We start from the raw sequence: 16257 nt of genomic DNA on the forward strand, positions 1-16257 counted from the left end.
CTGTAGCTATGCAGCACATTTGAAAAGCATATCACAGGAAAGGAAAATTTAACTTTGTAAGACACAGATACAGACTTGCAGGAAACTTGCCGGAAAATTATGAACACTGTAGGCGTACTTAAATAAAAGGACAACGAAATTAAACCAGGACAAATCAAGTTGTAAAGAAGCTGCCTCCTGTACACCTGCCTTTTCATTTCTTTTTGTTTTCTAGAGAATGGCTTTACTCTGCAGCCCCGGACGGCTTCTAATGTGCACCCTCCAGGTCTGTGCACTGTTGCCTGTTTTGCAGCTGTGGTTCTGGTGTCAGCGCCTCCTCCTGCTCCGCCATCCGTCCTCGCAGTTTATCACCGACACGACACTGACATCCTAGTACTGGAATGCCCTCTGCAAAGGCTCTGCCCTCAAACCTAGCCCCAATCTTCCCTCTGGGTTCAACTCACACCAGACTAGACTGGGGGGGGGGCTCTCAGAGCACACGTCTTTCCACAGCCATCTACCATACATCATGGAGCGCCCCAGCAGTTCCTGCAGACCAGGACCTGTTTGTTCATCTTGCTGTTCCTCTAAAAAATGAAGACTAGCACCTGGAAAATTTGTAGTTCTTGGAACCAAATGTTCAGATAGTACCTAATGGGTGCCCCTGAATAAGAGAACTGAAACAAACTGACCACAGAAAGTGGAGAGGAAGTGGCTGGCTGCTATTCTGATGAAGAGAGCCTTTTCACACCAATTCCGGGAGGTGGTAGTGATAGACTGACCTGCCACTAAGAAAAAACTAAAGTGTACCTCATAAATATTATCACAAAGCTAACTTTTGTGGACTGCTAAATTTAAGTTCATTCAGTCTCCAAACAAAATATTGTACTTTTTAAACTATTATCAACATTTTACCTGAATAGAGCATCAATCTTAGAAAAGGCCCTTTAACACATAATCAGGCTTTTTACATGAAAAAAATCTGCAAAATGACTGATTTCTGACAATAAATTCTCTGGACACATTGACCCCTTTGAAAAGCAGTGGAAAATATGGCTTCTCCCCCAGGAAAAGTGCAAACACAATAAACATTTACTTTAAATGGAGTGACACAGTCTAAAGTCCAGTCTCCCGTGACAAGTGCAAGAAAATGCATCTGTATACTTAAAGAAAAAAAAAACAATGAATTTCCATTTTGTGTGGATAATTTGGAAGTAACGTTTACAATTGAGGAAAAATAAAACCTTATCAGAGCTGACTGTGTTAATTAAGATTTCTATTAAATGGGTGTAGCTAGCATACACAGCTGGGATTCAATTCCAAACCATAAATAAAAAGGGGAGATCTTATTAAATGAATTCACAGGGAGGTGTCCCAGAATCCCCGTGAACCCCTAGTGCATGATTTGCAGCATGATAAACGGACTAACTCCAAACGGGGCGACTTTGAAAGGCAGCTACGAATGGAAATCACAGTTTCAATTGGTCTCTCCTCATTTCTTGATTTTACAAAAAGGAAAAAATAATCCTTTTCCTTCCTCAGCATGACAACCCTACAGTGTGCAGAAGAAAGCCTTTGGAACACTGTACTCCGTGCCTAAGTCAATAGTCATGCACCTGAGCTTGCCAGACACCAGAGGATGAGGTGGGGTAGCTCCCTCTGCAGGGAGGTCTTGATGAAGCAGCCTGGGTTTAGCTGCAGTCAGGAGGATCTCCATGAGCACCTGCTTGTTTTCCATTCCCCATTGTTTTTCAAGTTACTTGGGGAAACTGAAGCCAAGGAGTTGTGTATCATGACGTTAAATTTTCTAAAACTAGACAATCTCAAGATTTATCATATATCCACGTTAAGACGCCTGTTACTACTTTCAGCTGAGTCTCAAGGGTGCAGAATGCAGTTGAACCTTATGTTAAATGTAAAAATAAACCACTGTGCAGGGATAAAGCAAAAAGTTATCAAATATTTTGAAATTTGCTTGAACTACAGCAAAGTTCCTAAATTAAAGTGTAGGAGTCAAATTTGCTATAAACCACCTTCTAGCTTTTGGGAGGTGGAGAAGCCGGAGGAGTCCAAGGCTGGCCTGAGTTACATGAGACCCTGTCAGAAACAAACAAAATTAACAAGACCAAACTCTTTTTATGCTTAGGTTTTGTAAGTTTTAGGTTTTAGCCAGGAATGCTAGCTCATACCCATTACCCCAACATTTACCCCAACAGCTACATAATAACTGAGACCAGCCTGAACTACTCAGATCACATCTCAAAAAAACAGAAAAAGTTCACTAACTTGTCAATAATGGAGAATTTCAACAAACTTTTAGCTAGGTGTTACTAAAAAAAGGTCATGAAAATTTATGAAAAACTGTCCATTACTTTTTAAAATGTGTGAGCACATCATTACTGTTCAGCACAACAAATTGTTCCTCTCCTCTCAAATTAGAGATACAGCTCACAATGCCTAAGAAATTCTACAGCTCTGATACAGTTTTCTTGGTGACAAAGTTGGTGTGGACTGTGGCTTACAGACAGACAGACAACAGTTAATGGGATGAAGAGCCAGGAGGGAAAGCTACAGAAACTGCACAGGTACCTAAAAGTTGACAGGAACAAAGATACCTCTGATGCCTAAAATCCTACTGGTACACCGGCTTGGGAAGCAGAAGAGCTGACAACTTCCCTAGGTCCTACTAGATCACACTCTTTGCAATTGTTGGGCAGCTGAGTCATGCACAGCATCTATCAAGACTCTAAAAAGATAGACCACAATAGCATAACACAGGCGAGCAACTTAGAGGAGAAAAGGCAAGAGCACATCCAAGGATGCTCTGTGACTGATAATTATTATGGAAACACCTCTCCAGACTGAAAGCTATACCATCCTGGGTCCTCCCTAGATAATGTCTCTAGGGTAGCAGTTCTCAGCCTGTGAGTTGCGACTCCTTAGGGAGCTGAGTATCACAGTAGCTGAAATAGTTACGACTTAGCAACAAAACAATTTTATGGTTGGTGTCACCAGGACATGAGGAACTGCATCAAAGCACTGCGGCATGAGGAAGGTTAAAAACCACTGCTCCAGAGTAAGACCTGCACATCACTTGAGCTTCAAACTGCAGGAGCAGTGAACCACTGGCTGGAGCAGTTTCTTGTTATTCTAATTATTATCCTACTGGAGGTGGAGCAGAGGGATAGTCTTTAAGTATTACAGTGCTGAGAACTAGAGAGAAAAATACACCAAAAGTGAACTGATGGCCATATCCATTTCATTTCAAGATGACGAGGAACCAGAAAAACTCGGTGTCTTTCCAAAACTCAATTACAAAAGAAGCATAATAAGGACCTTACAGAGAGGTCACAGAAGAGTACACAACAAATAAGCTATCATGGAGATTTTTTTTTAAACAAGGCATAAAAGGAGATACAACATGAACAGTTTTCATCTGCATTTTGAAACACACAGAAAACCTGAGCTTCTGCAGTGAGCACAATCTCTAACAGAAGTTAAAGATTCCCCTTCCTCTACCCAATAGAGCAGAAAGGGTTTCACAGTAGGTGGAGTGGCAAGCACAGCGCTCCCCCATCTGTCTGGGCAGTGGCTCTGGGCTATGCACTTAGTATCACAGGGTTGCTCACCACAGCAGGGCATGCAGCATGTACAACTTCAGAGGATGAGCACTGTGAAGTTAAAGCCAACAAGGTTTTTTAAGGACTCAAAAGACAGAGAGAAGCAGCACCTCTGCCTTAAAATTAACAGTATGGTCAGAGCCACAAGAGCTTCTGAAGAGCCCTAGGGCTCTGGGAACCTGTTTTACTCTGCCCCTCTGCTCTCAATCTGGCCTGGAGTCCATTTTAACACCCTGGGCTGGTGTTAACTTCAGCTTCACACTGAAAATCACACCAGGAATGTTAATGTTCACAAAATGGGTTATTTCTGTCTCAAGCACTCTAATTTCTTTCTCTGAAATATCTGTTGAAATCTCCCATTTCCTACATATTATAAAGCTGAAATTCCTAAGAGAGGCGTTATAACATAAAGACCTACCTTGCTAGTACTATATTATGGAGAATATCATAGATGTTATCAAATGCTAATAAGAAACACAAATCAGAGCAGTTTCTGCAAAGTGTTCAAAATACATTCAATTTTAAATTTTATTATTATTGTGTATATGTGTGTGTGTTCAAGGGCACATGCCCTTGTACATTTGTAGAGGTAATTAAAAAAAATAACTTTTAGGTGTAGGTTCTCTCTCTTGCAGTGTGAGCTCCCAGTACTCAACTTAGGTCGTCAGGAATCCCATTCACTACCTGAGTCATTTACATAGTTTTTAAAGATTTCCAATTATTTCCCCAAGACATGTGATACCGAGAAATGTTCATTCCAAAAACGAAATGTGCGACTGCATAAGCCCTAGTACAGCTCAGACAGCAGACTTTATAAACAGCTGCAGATTCTGCAGTATTCACAGACACTTATACCTGCCGTCGCTATTTTAGAAAATATTTCACTGGTAAAATTAAAACTGTAAGCAAGCCTCCTCAATTAAATGTTTTCTTTTATAAGAGTTGCCACAGTAGTGGAATCTGTTCCCAGCAACAGAAACCCTAACTAAGACAGGCACCCTGGTTCTTTTTCCACTGGGGCTCTAAAACGCCAGCATCTGATGCTGCAGCTAGGTTCCATGTAATGACTCACACACAGACATCTGGGTTTGACTTATCAAACAGAGAACCACTGAAAGCTTCCCAAAAGGAAAAGAAAAAAGGAAAGCATGCAAAAGATGGGCTCACAGAAGCCACACCTCCAAAAGAAAAGATCTCCTGCCTTCTGCTATGCTGCCCAGAATGTTTTTTAATTAACAAGAAATGTTAGGTGGAGGACAAAAATGACTCATCTAGTGAAGGAACCTGCTGCCAAGGCTGATAATCTCAATTTGGTCCCTAGACCCACGGCAAATGGAGGGGGAACTGACTCCTGAGAGGTGGCCTCAACACACATACACCTAAAACATCTGAGTCAACGAAACAAAACTCCATAAATTGCACAGAAAAATTATTTCAATGAGAAGACTGAAGAAAACTCAGCATAGATTTTTAGCTCAATACTATTTGTTTTATGCACTTAAGGACTAAGGCAAAAAGACTGTTCTTCCAAGGGTGACAAAAGGAGTACTCTAAACTGTGGTTTGCTTCATTTAAATCCCAGGCAATTATTACAGTAGCTCTGCATCAGGTAAAGAACCAAGGTCACTGAAGCTGAGCAAAGTTCCCAGACCAAGATTACACAGTTGGTAGGCAGCAGGAGGTTTGATCTTCCACTCCAACCCACCCTCTCCTAGATCTGTCTTAGGAATCTTTTCAAGGCTTGGTTCCCTAAAAATGACTCCATAAGATTTAAAGTATCGCTTTACTGAGGGAAGAAGAGGTGTGTACTTATTGTCCCCTAGTAGAGTTGAAGAAGAAAAAGCCATGGGACTGACTCACCTACAAGCAACACATACAGTCTTTGCCATTCACCCTGCCCAGCCTTCTGGATGGTCCTGAGCTTCTATTTTATACAGCAGTTAAATACCGCTGCCTTAATTTAAATATCGCTGCCTTAATTTTGTTTAAAAACAAAAACAAAAGAACTGACAACATAGAAATCAGGAACTTCATGTCAAGGTTTGGTTTAATTTGCACAATCTGAATTCCTAAAGAAATTAGAATTTTAAAACACATAATCCTTTCTTTTTAAGTATACCAGCAAGATTTGAAAAGCACTATTTATATTCAAATATGTGGCTACTTACTGCCCAATATTCCACCCAATTTAAAATTTCTACCAATATATTTGAAAGGTGTCTTGATTTATAACTGTCTTTGCTATTACTATAGACTTCTGTTACTGGGGTAATGTCCATCTTTGTTCTGGGGGGTCACATTAACTCATATTTGTCCCTAGAGTAGTCAATTCCCAATCAACACAACCACACTAAGAATCAGAAACTGAAGACTGCCTCTCAACTTGCTTCAAAGTGTCATTACTTGTAGCAAATAGGCCATCTTTCCCCCATCAGTTATCCCCAGACTTACACCAGCTGTAACAGCTGAGCAAGCCCTAGTCCCTGCTACTCCTTCCGGTGCTTCTTCATGTGTCTCCTCCACTCAGAACCTGAGAGAACACACTATCCTGAATCCCCCCATGAAGGAAGGGTTAGCAGTTTACACAGTGTCATCTCCTCAGCTGGAGGGGAGGGGAGGGAGGGAGGGAGGGAAAGATCAATAGTGATAACTTTTTAACTCACAAGATACATCAGAAGATTAAAATAAATGCTACAAATGTAAACAGTATCTGAAACTTAGAAAGCCACAAGTGTATTTTTGTTCTAAAGGTAAGGAATGATGAGATACTATATCACCTGAACTTACACTATCATAATAGGCCTCCACATCTTAAAAGCATCATATTGTACAAGGTTCATGCTACAAACATACATATAACCATTATTCTTCAAAGGCATTTCCCATATTTTGTTCTTGTAGTTCTGTTAATTCTTACTTCAGGTCAGAGAAGACTGCTAAGCCAGTGCAGAGCTCAAAGGAGTAACCACCACAGCCTCAGGGCACTGCAGGCAAGGCCCCGCTTCTCCCCTGGAGCTCTGGAGTTTCACTGCTGCTCATTTTTGTTTCTTTAAAGGTTGGGGGAGGGTACTAAGTATGGTGGTGTGTGGGTTCTAGTCTGAGCCATTGTGTCAAGGCATCTTGAGGACATGAGTAATCTGTGCAGGTCCCCAAGATCAGAGAGCTGAATTCCCTGTCAGTCATTATAAGCTACTCAATTTGGGTGCCAAGAGCAGCAAGTATTATTAAAGCCTGAGCCATCTCTCCAGCCCCTCTGTTCCCCACAGTTAAAGAGAATGGCCAAAAAGGCCACTTCAGGAAATCAGACAGCCGGGGGGCGGGAGGGGGGGGCGCAGTGGTCTTCTCTTGCTGGACAAAATGAAGCAGCTCAGGGGCTTACTGTCTGATTCCCTGGTGACCATTGTGACACGCAGTCCACAGGAAGACATCGCATCCCTGGCCCACTTCCTGCTCCTCTAGCTCAACTTTTTCTTTGTGCCAATGCCAGACTGTTTCACCTATAAAGCTCCTAAGATACCAAGTTAAACACAATAATCACACACCAGCCTTCCTTTTCAGATTCTTTTAATCTTTTAGTTTCAACTTGTTTGTGCTCACACATACATGGATGGGGTGGGTTCGCTCCTCCCACCCTGGGCTCTGGTACAGAACTCCAGTCATCAGGCTTGCAGAAGAAGTGCTTGTTGAACACCTCACTAGCCCAAGTCAGTCATTTTCTACTAATTACCAGGAAATCAACAAAAATATCTGTTTTTCTCTCACAAGACAGAACAAACTTCAAAGCTCTCTATCCCCTGGTGGAGGATAAAACAGGCTTACAGTCCACTCCACCTGGTCTGTGCAAATGTAAAGACTGGAGTGTTACCTGCTTCCAGAGATGTGCCAGGTCCTCATCCTAGACTTTGAATGTGATGAAAAACTGGTTGACCCTCCCTTTCTAGACCCACTAATGTGATGTGGTAACACACCAACCCCACACACTAATGTGAATGTATAGGTTACTAAAAACAAAAGAGGACTCCGTTCATAAACACAGGTATAAACATTCTGAAAATCTCAATATAAAACGCAAGATGGGTCACTCCCATGGCCCCAAAACTAAATCCTGGAGCTCAAAGTTAGCTGAACAACACACAGAGACTTCTTTTAAAAAATAAAAAAAATGTCTTTTAAGAAATGGTTATGGGGCTGGGCAGTGGTGGTGCATGCCTTTAATCCCAGCACTTGGGAGGCAGAGGCAGACGGATCTCTGAGTTCAAGACCAGCATGGTCTATAATAGCTAGTTCTTAGACAGGCTCCAAAGCTACAGAGCAGATCCTGTCTCAAAAAACAAAAACAACAACAATAAAAAAAAAATGGCTATGGGTACTGAATTAACCAAACAACCTTTAAAACAAAACAAAGCAAAACCTGCGGCCCAACATTACTCAACAGTATTCCTATTTTCTGGCTTCCAAACACTAATAAGCAAATGAAGCTTCTGTACAGGGGCCGGAGAGATAACTCCAGAGGTTTAGAGCACTTGTTGTTCCTGCAGAAGACCCAGGTTTGATTTCAGCACCCACACGGTAGTTCACAACCACTCAAAAGTCCAGTTTCAGGAGATCCAATGCCTTCTTCTGGTTTTGAAGGCACCAGGTACACATGTGCTATACATACAAACATGCAGGCAACACATTCGTACACAAAGTAAAACAAGTGAATCTTTTTTAAAAAAACTGTTTTTAGATTACTGCCTAAATCAGCAAGACTAAATTCCTGAGAGATGATTTTCACGTTAACAAATAATGAGTAAATGGAATAGGCTTTTCTGACGCCGTCTACTAGTCACACAGGATTTCTCAATGGCACTCTTACTAGCTATGATCTTGATAGTCACTCAGAGTACACTGAAAACTGCCTATTCCTTCATCTACATATGACATCAAAATAATTTTAAGGCATTAATGTTGAAATAACCAGGCTAGCTAAAGGATACAATAATTATATCTTTATTTATTGTAAGTGGAAAACTCACGAAATAGGAAACAAGAAATTCAAGCACAGCAGTGTTCCGAGGGAATGGCGCAGAGAGAGCACCTGGGCGGTACACAGGTTTTTCCTCAGGTCCCAGAAAACCATGCCTTACCTGGGTTTTCCCCATCATCTCCCCCTTTTGTCTAAACAAGAGCGATCCAAACCGAGACTCAAACTACATACAATAGGAACAGATATCAAGCATAAAATTACATAAGCAGTATTAGGCAAGGAACATATGGCAAATGTCTTAATAAACATTTTATTCTAAGGAGTCTAAATCTTGCATCAGAAATAAGCTTGGCTAAATTATAAGAGGAAGGTATCTAATCTTTAACCCTATCGAAGGCCTGAGAAAGGAGATACTATTACTAGAGTAGACAGGAAGTGCAATCAAGCAGCTTCCAAAGCTAGCACAGTGTGATGGAGACAATTAGCTACCTGAGCAATCACCCAAAGTCTCATTTGCAATGGTGAAATAACCAACCTTGGCTAAGGCCTAGTGTAACTAACAGACCATTTTCAGAGGCAGGAAATTTTTCAAAACTGTCTTACTCTGTCTTGGCAAGATTTGACAGTCTTTTTCCTTGTGTCCTGCTTATCCATTCCAGATAACACTTTTGTCAGTGGTTGAGGCATGGGCAGTTCCTTGCCCAAAGGCCAATTGTGCCAAGAAATAAACAAACTCTGAGTGGAGTGTCTTTGGTGCTCAACATTCTCTCAAGAATAGATTGGTGCTGTCAGGAGTAATCATATATCAAGAACCTTAAGTTATTTAAATGTCATGTTCTACAGATCCTTGAAGTGGTTGAAGATTACCTATCCAGACAGAATACAATCTCTATGTATCTAAAAGAACCTAATTAATCTGACAATATATATAACAAACACGAACAACTACTGACCTAATATTTAATACCTGTATAATTTAAAGACTAAGATTTCATGTCAGAATATTAAATAATCTGTAAACAAATGTGCAGCAAATGAGGACATGAGGACAATGACCTCAAAGGGTAAACAATGTGGAAGTATCTTGATCAGAGGTAAAAATATATAATGCAATATGAAAATATATCCTAAAGGTCATATCAATATACAAAACATCCTAAACAGAGGTAGAAACATGCATGTATATAATCTGACAGAATAACTTTGCATAGGTATACAAATATTGTAAACAGAAACAAAAAATAGGCTCGCAGAATTAGAAAGGTTGAGAAACACTGCTCTAGAGAACTTTAACGAACACATTTGCAAATACATGGGTAAAATAAATGGTTAGCAAAAGGGAGTGCAGTGACCCAGTAGCTTGAAGTCCTATAGAAGAAGTGATACTGGTACCCTATCTTTGTTTCTTAATCACTATAGAACAGATTATTCAAACTACTCTGGACTGCCAAGGGTACTTGCTGTGCTTTGTTGTGCCACTGGCTTAAATATGGTCAGGCAACAACACAGGCTACCCACTGTGCAGCTCATTTAATACACATCTCCAAGACTGCCTCCCATTGCTCCAGAACCAATATCATACTTAGGTGTCTGAGTCTTTGGGTACTCCTAACCAACCACAGGGCACAGAAACAGCATGAACAAAGACTTTGGCATCTGGACTGCATCTATAATTCAGCCTGAGTCACTAGTGCTGCCACTATCATTACCTCTTCCTTTCACAACCTTTAGGATCTGTTATAACAAATATCTCAAATAAGAGAACAAGCTTCTCAAACAGAAAGCCCCTTGGAACTCCCTAAGTCAACAGTTTACAAACCATCTCCCCACAACAGTATACACATGATCAATACAGAGCCAGAGACATCTTGTCAACCTTTATGAAATGTCTAAGGGGCTAGTTCCTATTTCACCAACTCTAAGTTCCATGCCTAATAATAATAATAATAATAATAATAATAATAATAATAATAATATCCTTGTGCATAGCACAGAACAGAATATTTGTTAACTATGTAAAGATGTGTAGTTATTTTACCTTGCCTGTCTAAGGCACCTGAATGGTCTAATAAAAGCTGAACAACCAATAACGAGGTAGAGGAGGAATAGGCAGGGCTGGCAGGCAGAGAGAAAACTGGAGTCAGCCAGCCAGTCACAAAGAAAGCAGGAAAGCAGGATGGACAGGATGTAAATGAGGTAAGCAAGCCTCTGGGCGGAGATTTAATAAAAATGGGGTTAAGTTACTCGAAGGAAGGAAGGAAGGAAGGAAGGAAGGAAGGAAGGAAGGAAGGAAGGAAGGAAGGAAGGAAGGAAAGGGAAAAACCTAACTAGAAACAAGCCTAAGCTAAGCTAAGCATTCATAATTAAGTCTCCACATCAGGATCTGGGGTCTGGCAGTCCCTAAGAAAACCTAATACATTGGGTGTCCAATATTAGGCACGTGTTTCTACATTGGGCCTGAGAAAACTGGAAAAGGAAGAAAAGGAGGGAGGGAGGGAGGGACGGAGGGAGGGGAGCAAGGAGGGAGAGAGGGAAGAAGGGAGGGAAAAGGGCAAAAACCAACAAGGCTTCCTAGTATCTTGATGCTCACTGCATAGAGATAGTCCTGCCACAAAATGAGCATTCCATGTTAAATAGAAACAACAAGCCAAGAAAAAAGCCTGCCACAGTGCAGAGCAGTTAATGTAGCTCCAGGTTAGCAGTTCGTGGCCAGCCCCACAGTGTATAAAGCTCAGCTATCGGAGACCAGAGGGGGATAGAGCCAGAAGCCAGTACAAAGTCCTGCATAGAGTTCAAAGTTTGGCTCACTCAGTCAGAGAACGCAACAGGTGCACAGTAAAGAAGGTTGACTGGAACAGCAGGATGGGGGCTGGGGGTGGACTGACAACACCACACCAACCTCTAAACGGGTTACTGTTTATTTTGAAAAGTATGCAGGTGCTTAAGAAAATAGGTACACAGAATCATAGGAAAATAGTTTAAAAATAATAAAGTCTTCAAAAAAAGAGAAAGGTATTAAAAAGGGGGAAAGCCATGTAAAGACAGGAAATACACAGGGAGTCTGTACCCTCTAAGGTGCTGTGTTGACTGAATTTTTTGAACGCTTATAGTGAATGACAGCTGCTAAGAGATAATGGATTATAAAAGGGACTGCTGAATCAAGTCTATATACTTTAGCAATACCTTAACTTTAAAATGGAATTCAGGAAATGTACTGTATTAGGGGAGGAAACGAAAGGTTGTGGAATCCTTCATGGTTAACAGAGATCAGGTTTGATCAGGGGAGAACCCTTGAAAATCCTGGCTGTAGACATAAAGAAATAAACAAAGAAAACCTACAAGACAGCTTACATATATACTGATACCTCTGAACGGGAAGAGTTCTGAGACTGGACAACAAATACTACAACTGTTTTCCCAAGATTTGATCATTATCTCAATTTTCTCAGAATCCTCTTAAGATACTATCATCTCCAAACAACAGGAAGCAGTCTAGAGAACACTATTTCCACATTCTCAATAGGTTGGGTGAGTGGTTTCTGATCATTTGTTGGGTTATGGATGTTTGACAGACTTTGGGGGCGGGGGAGATAAAGAAATATAGTATAAAAAGACAACTATTAACATCAAATATTTTGTATTGATAAGATTTTTTTAAAGTTACTTGTTATATGTATGTTTCTAATCTTGTTTATGGTACTGTGTTTATGCAGCTCATTTAAAATTATAATGTGTAGAGGTTGCTCCAATACCCGCCCCCACCGATCAGACCCTGTCAGTCCTACTCCACTCCAAACCCATCCGTTCCCCATGACCTCAGAGGAACTCTGACCCACAGACTCCAACTGCACAGCGCAGACCAAGAGATGAGTATTAGCCACCCAGCTGGGCACCCAAGTCTCTAGGCCCGAGGTACCCAGGCAAAACCACAGGTACCTCCCCTACCAGCCTCAGCTGCACTAGTCAGCTAGCAGGCAACCCTGCAGGAAGACTACTCCAACAAACCCCTATCAATCAGACCCTGCAACCTGTAAGTCCCACTCTACCCTCACACTCACATAGACAACAACTGCAACAAATGGCCCAAAAAGAGGATCCCTGAGATAAAGACACCGGCTTCAAGGATTGAACCAAGAGGCAGACACTGCAGGCACCAATTGCAAGAATCCATTCCACAACATAAAAAGTAACGTGGTTAACACAAGAACCCAGTGGTCAAACAACAGGAAGACCTGATCATCCTAACCCAGAAGCAGCAGAAAAAGAAGAAAAATAACCTTAAATATAACTTTAGGATGATAGAGACCCTTAAAGGGAAATAAAAAATTCCCTTAAAAAAATGGAGGAAAAGACAAACAAAAAAATTGGAAGAAATCAATAAATCTCTTAAAGGAAACCAAGAAAAAACAATCAAACAGGTAAAGAAAGTAAACAGTTCAAACAGTACAAGACTGGAAATAGAGGCAATAACGAAAACACAAAACTAAGGAATTCTGAAAATGGAAATTTTAGGTAAATGAAGAGGAACTATAGATGAAAGCATAACCAACAAAATACAAGAGATGGAAAACAGAAACTCAGTCATTGAGGATACGATAGGAGAAATAGATTTATAGGTCAAAGAAAATATTAAATCCAACAAATTCTTAAGACAAAATATCTAAAAATTTGGGACAACGTGAAAACACCAAACCTAAGAATAATAGGGGATAAAGGAAGAACTCCAGCTCAAAGGCACACAAAACATATTCAATAAAATCATAGAAGAAAATTTTTCCAACCTAAAGAATATGCCTATGAAGGTATGCAAAGCCTATAGAACACCAAATAGACTAAACAACAACAACAAAAAGTCCCCTCATCACATAATAATAAAAACACTAAACATACAGAATAAAGAAAGAATATTAAGAGCTGCAAAGGAAAAAGACCATATAAAGACATATAAAGACAAACTTATCAGAGTTATACCCAACTTCTCAATGGAAGCTCTGAAAGCCAGAAGGTTCTGGACAGATGTGCTACAGACACTAAAATACCACGGAACCAAGTCCAGACTACTATATCCAGCAAAGCTTTCAATCACCATCAATGGAGAAAACAAGATATTCCATAGCAAAATTAGATTTAAACAATACCTATCTACAAACCAAGTCTTACAGGAAGTACTAGAAGAAAAACTCCAGCCCAAGGAAGTTAGCTGCACCCACGAAAACACAGGCAACAGATAACCTTACACCAACAAACCCTAAGAAGGTAAGCGCACAAACATTACCACCGAAAAATAACAGGAATTAACAATCACTGGTCATTAATATCTCTTAATATCAATGGACTCAATTCAACTATAAAAATATATAGGCGCACTTTATATTACTTATATCCATATATGCGTTCATAAGAAATGTATAGGGTCACATGTGCCAAGTTCAAACAACTTGTGGGCGTCAGTTCTTTCCTTCTAACATGTGTGTCTCAGTTGTCAGGATAGGGGTTCAGAGGCCTTCCCCCACGAAGCCATGTTGTCAGACCCAGAAATTGTATACATATGCATAATTACATACATGAGATTATTAACTAAATACATATCACATAAAATGACAATGCGCAGTAACGTGTGTGCTTACATTTCTTCCATACCTAAGCAGAGCCGTGACCTCATTTGAGCATGGTAGTTATCAAAGAGTAAGTTGAAATCTCTAATGTAAACCTGTACCATTATGGAAAAGACAGGGTGGAGGCCAGTCTTTAACCTGACCACTTCCTTGGAGAACAGATTCTTCTGTTTTCCCAAAGAATTTTTGCTTTGTTCTTTTGTTTGTTTACTTGGTTTTGGTTTTGGTTTTTCAAGACAGGGTTTCTCTGTGTACTTTAGGAGCCTGTCCTGGAACTAGCTCTTGTAGACCAGCCTTGCCTTGAACTCACAGAGATCTGCCTGTCTCTGCCTCTCTAGTGCTGGGATTAAAGGTGTGCCACCACTGTCTGGCTACCATCAGAGTTTCTTTCTAACGTGGTCTTTTTTTATTGGCTTGCTCTGAACAAGCATTGTTTACCTGCAGAGTTAGGAATGCATGCTGGATATTACAATCATGTTTTCAAAAACAACTTTTGTTGGTAATACAGTCTACTGTTCTTGATAGGGTTCGCTTGCTCTGCTAGTTAAAGGACTAAAAGACAAGGAAAACCTGAAGCTCAGCAGGCAGCAGCAGAGATCTTGGGGGGGGGTGGTGGTGACAAAGCATGCAAGTGCAGCAGCCACACAGAGAAAACTGCCCTCTGCAAAGGAGAAGGGAGACTGGTAACCCTAAAAATCCACTCTTTCCTCAGGGTTCCTGAAGACTCTGAAGACTGTCCCTCCTCTAATTTAGGCTTGGTCAGTTTGAAGCTAGTATGACTGGCTGACCTAGAACTATGATCTGACAAGTCATGATCCAATCTTAGACTTGATGACCAGGTCCGTCAGCAGGCTGCCTGATGACAGGAGACATGTCAGGAGTTTGAGGAAGAAACTGTCCATCTTGGAGATTTGCCACCTTTATTACCTAGCTATGGCTCTTCTCCCTGCCTGTGTGCCTACCTGGAAGTCTAACTTCTGTTCTCTCGTTGGAATTGCAGTTCTTTGGGCACCTTAAACATATTACATTTGCCCTTTTTTTTTCCTGAAAATTGCTTTCATTTTTTTTTTAAGAGTCACAGTCAATAAAGCAAATAGTCAGCTATACAAAACATTACTGCAAATAATGTGAAAATATTTTAGAAAAGAAATGCAGGTTAATAGTCAGTCATCTATAATAATCAAGCTTATAGTCATGTTAAGTGTGTTTTCAAGGTTAAACACATATTTTAGGTAAAGAGATATTTTTCAAATTTTTCAGAGAACATGGTAATGAAGATGCCTAATAACCTAAGGGTTTTCATGATGGTGAGACATACCTACTCGTGGCAGCACCAATCTACTTCATAAAAGAATGATGGGCATTGAAGAATGTCCATATGGGAGAAAAATCCATTGTGACAAAGCTAGACATTTGGGCAAAAAGCTGGCATTGCCTCAACTGTTGGCAGAATACCATCCAAACTGAACATTTAGGTTGCAAAAGAAAGTGGCTGGCGAACTTTGCTCAGACAAGGAGGCACAATCCTTCAAAATTTTTGTTTCATAAAAACTTTAACAGCTATTCTAGGCCTGTCAGCTGAAGACCCATGTCCTAAACCTGCAGACGAACCTTGGGTGACTGTCCAGGCAGCCAGATAGCCCTGTCATTTTTATAGTTTCAGAAGTGGCTTCCACAGCACTTCCTGTTTACTCAGTATTATATCTTTCTGGGTTCGTTGATGTAGCTGAAGACTTGATAGTAATAGTTACAGTTTTCCTTAGCTAAGTTAGGCAGAAAACTTTGGACTCTTGAAGAAAAGATAAATGAGTGTTTTTTCTGAATTTGCCAAATACAAATAGACTGAATATTGCAAATATAATTCTTACTTAATAATTGTTCTTATTGTATATAGTTTTACTATGTTAAAGCCTTTTCTTTTCATTTAGACAAATAGGTGGAAGTATTGTGAAACAGGAATATTTATTTAATCATGCAAACATATGCTGCATTTGTTTAACTATGTAAAGATGTGTTGCTGTTTTACCTTGCCTGCCTGAGGCACCTGATTGGTCAGGCACAGAGGAAGCAGGAA

General features: G+C 40.4%; 1 protein-coding gene across 7 annotated transcripts in view; it reads right to left on the minus strand.

Annotated features, from left to right (window-relative positions):
* The window catches only part of Tbl1xr1 (TBL1X/Y related 1), a 135410-nt gene that overhangs the window by 61449 nt on the left and 57704 nt on the right, over positions 1-16257 (minus strand). The window contains exon 1 of one of the 7 annotated variants that reach the window (XM_048452617.3): positions 6517-6889. The exons of the other annotated variants lie outside the window; for them this stretch is intronic. The gene's annotated coding sequence lies outside the window, so the exon portion shown is untranslated. Of the gene's footprint in view, positions 1-6516; positions 6890-16257 lie in introns of those variants that run through there. 7 annotated transcript variants of the gene reach the window in all.

This window comes from Myodes glareolus, chromosome 20 (genome assembly GCF_982192425.1).
Source record: "Myodes glareolus chromosome 20, mMyoGla1.1, whole genome shotgun sequence".
Taxonomy (NCBI): Eukaryota; Metazoa; Chordata; class Mammalia; order Rodentia; family Cricetidae; genus Myodes; species Myodes glareolus.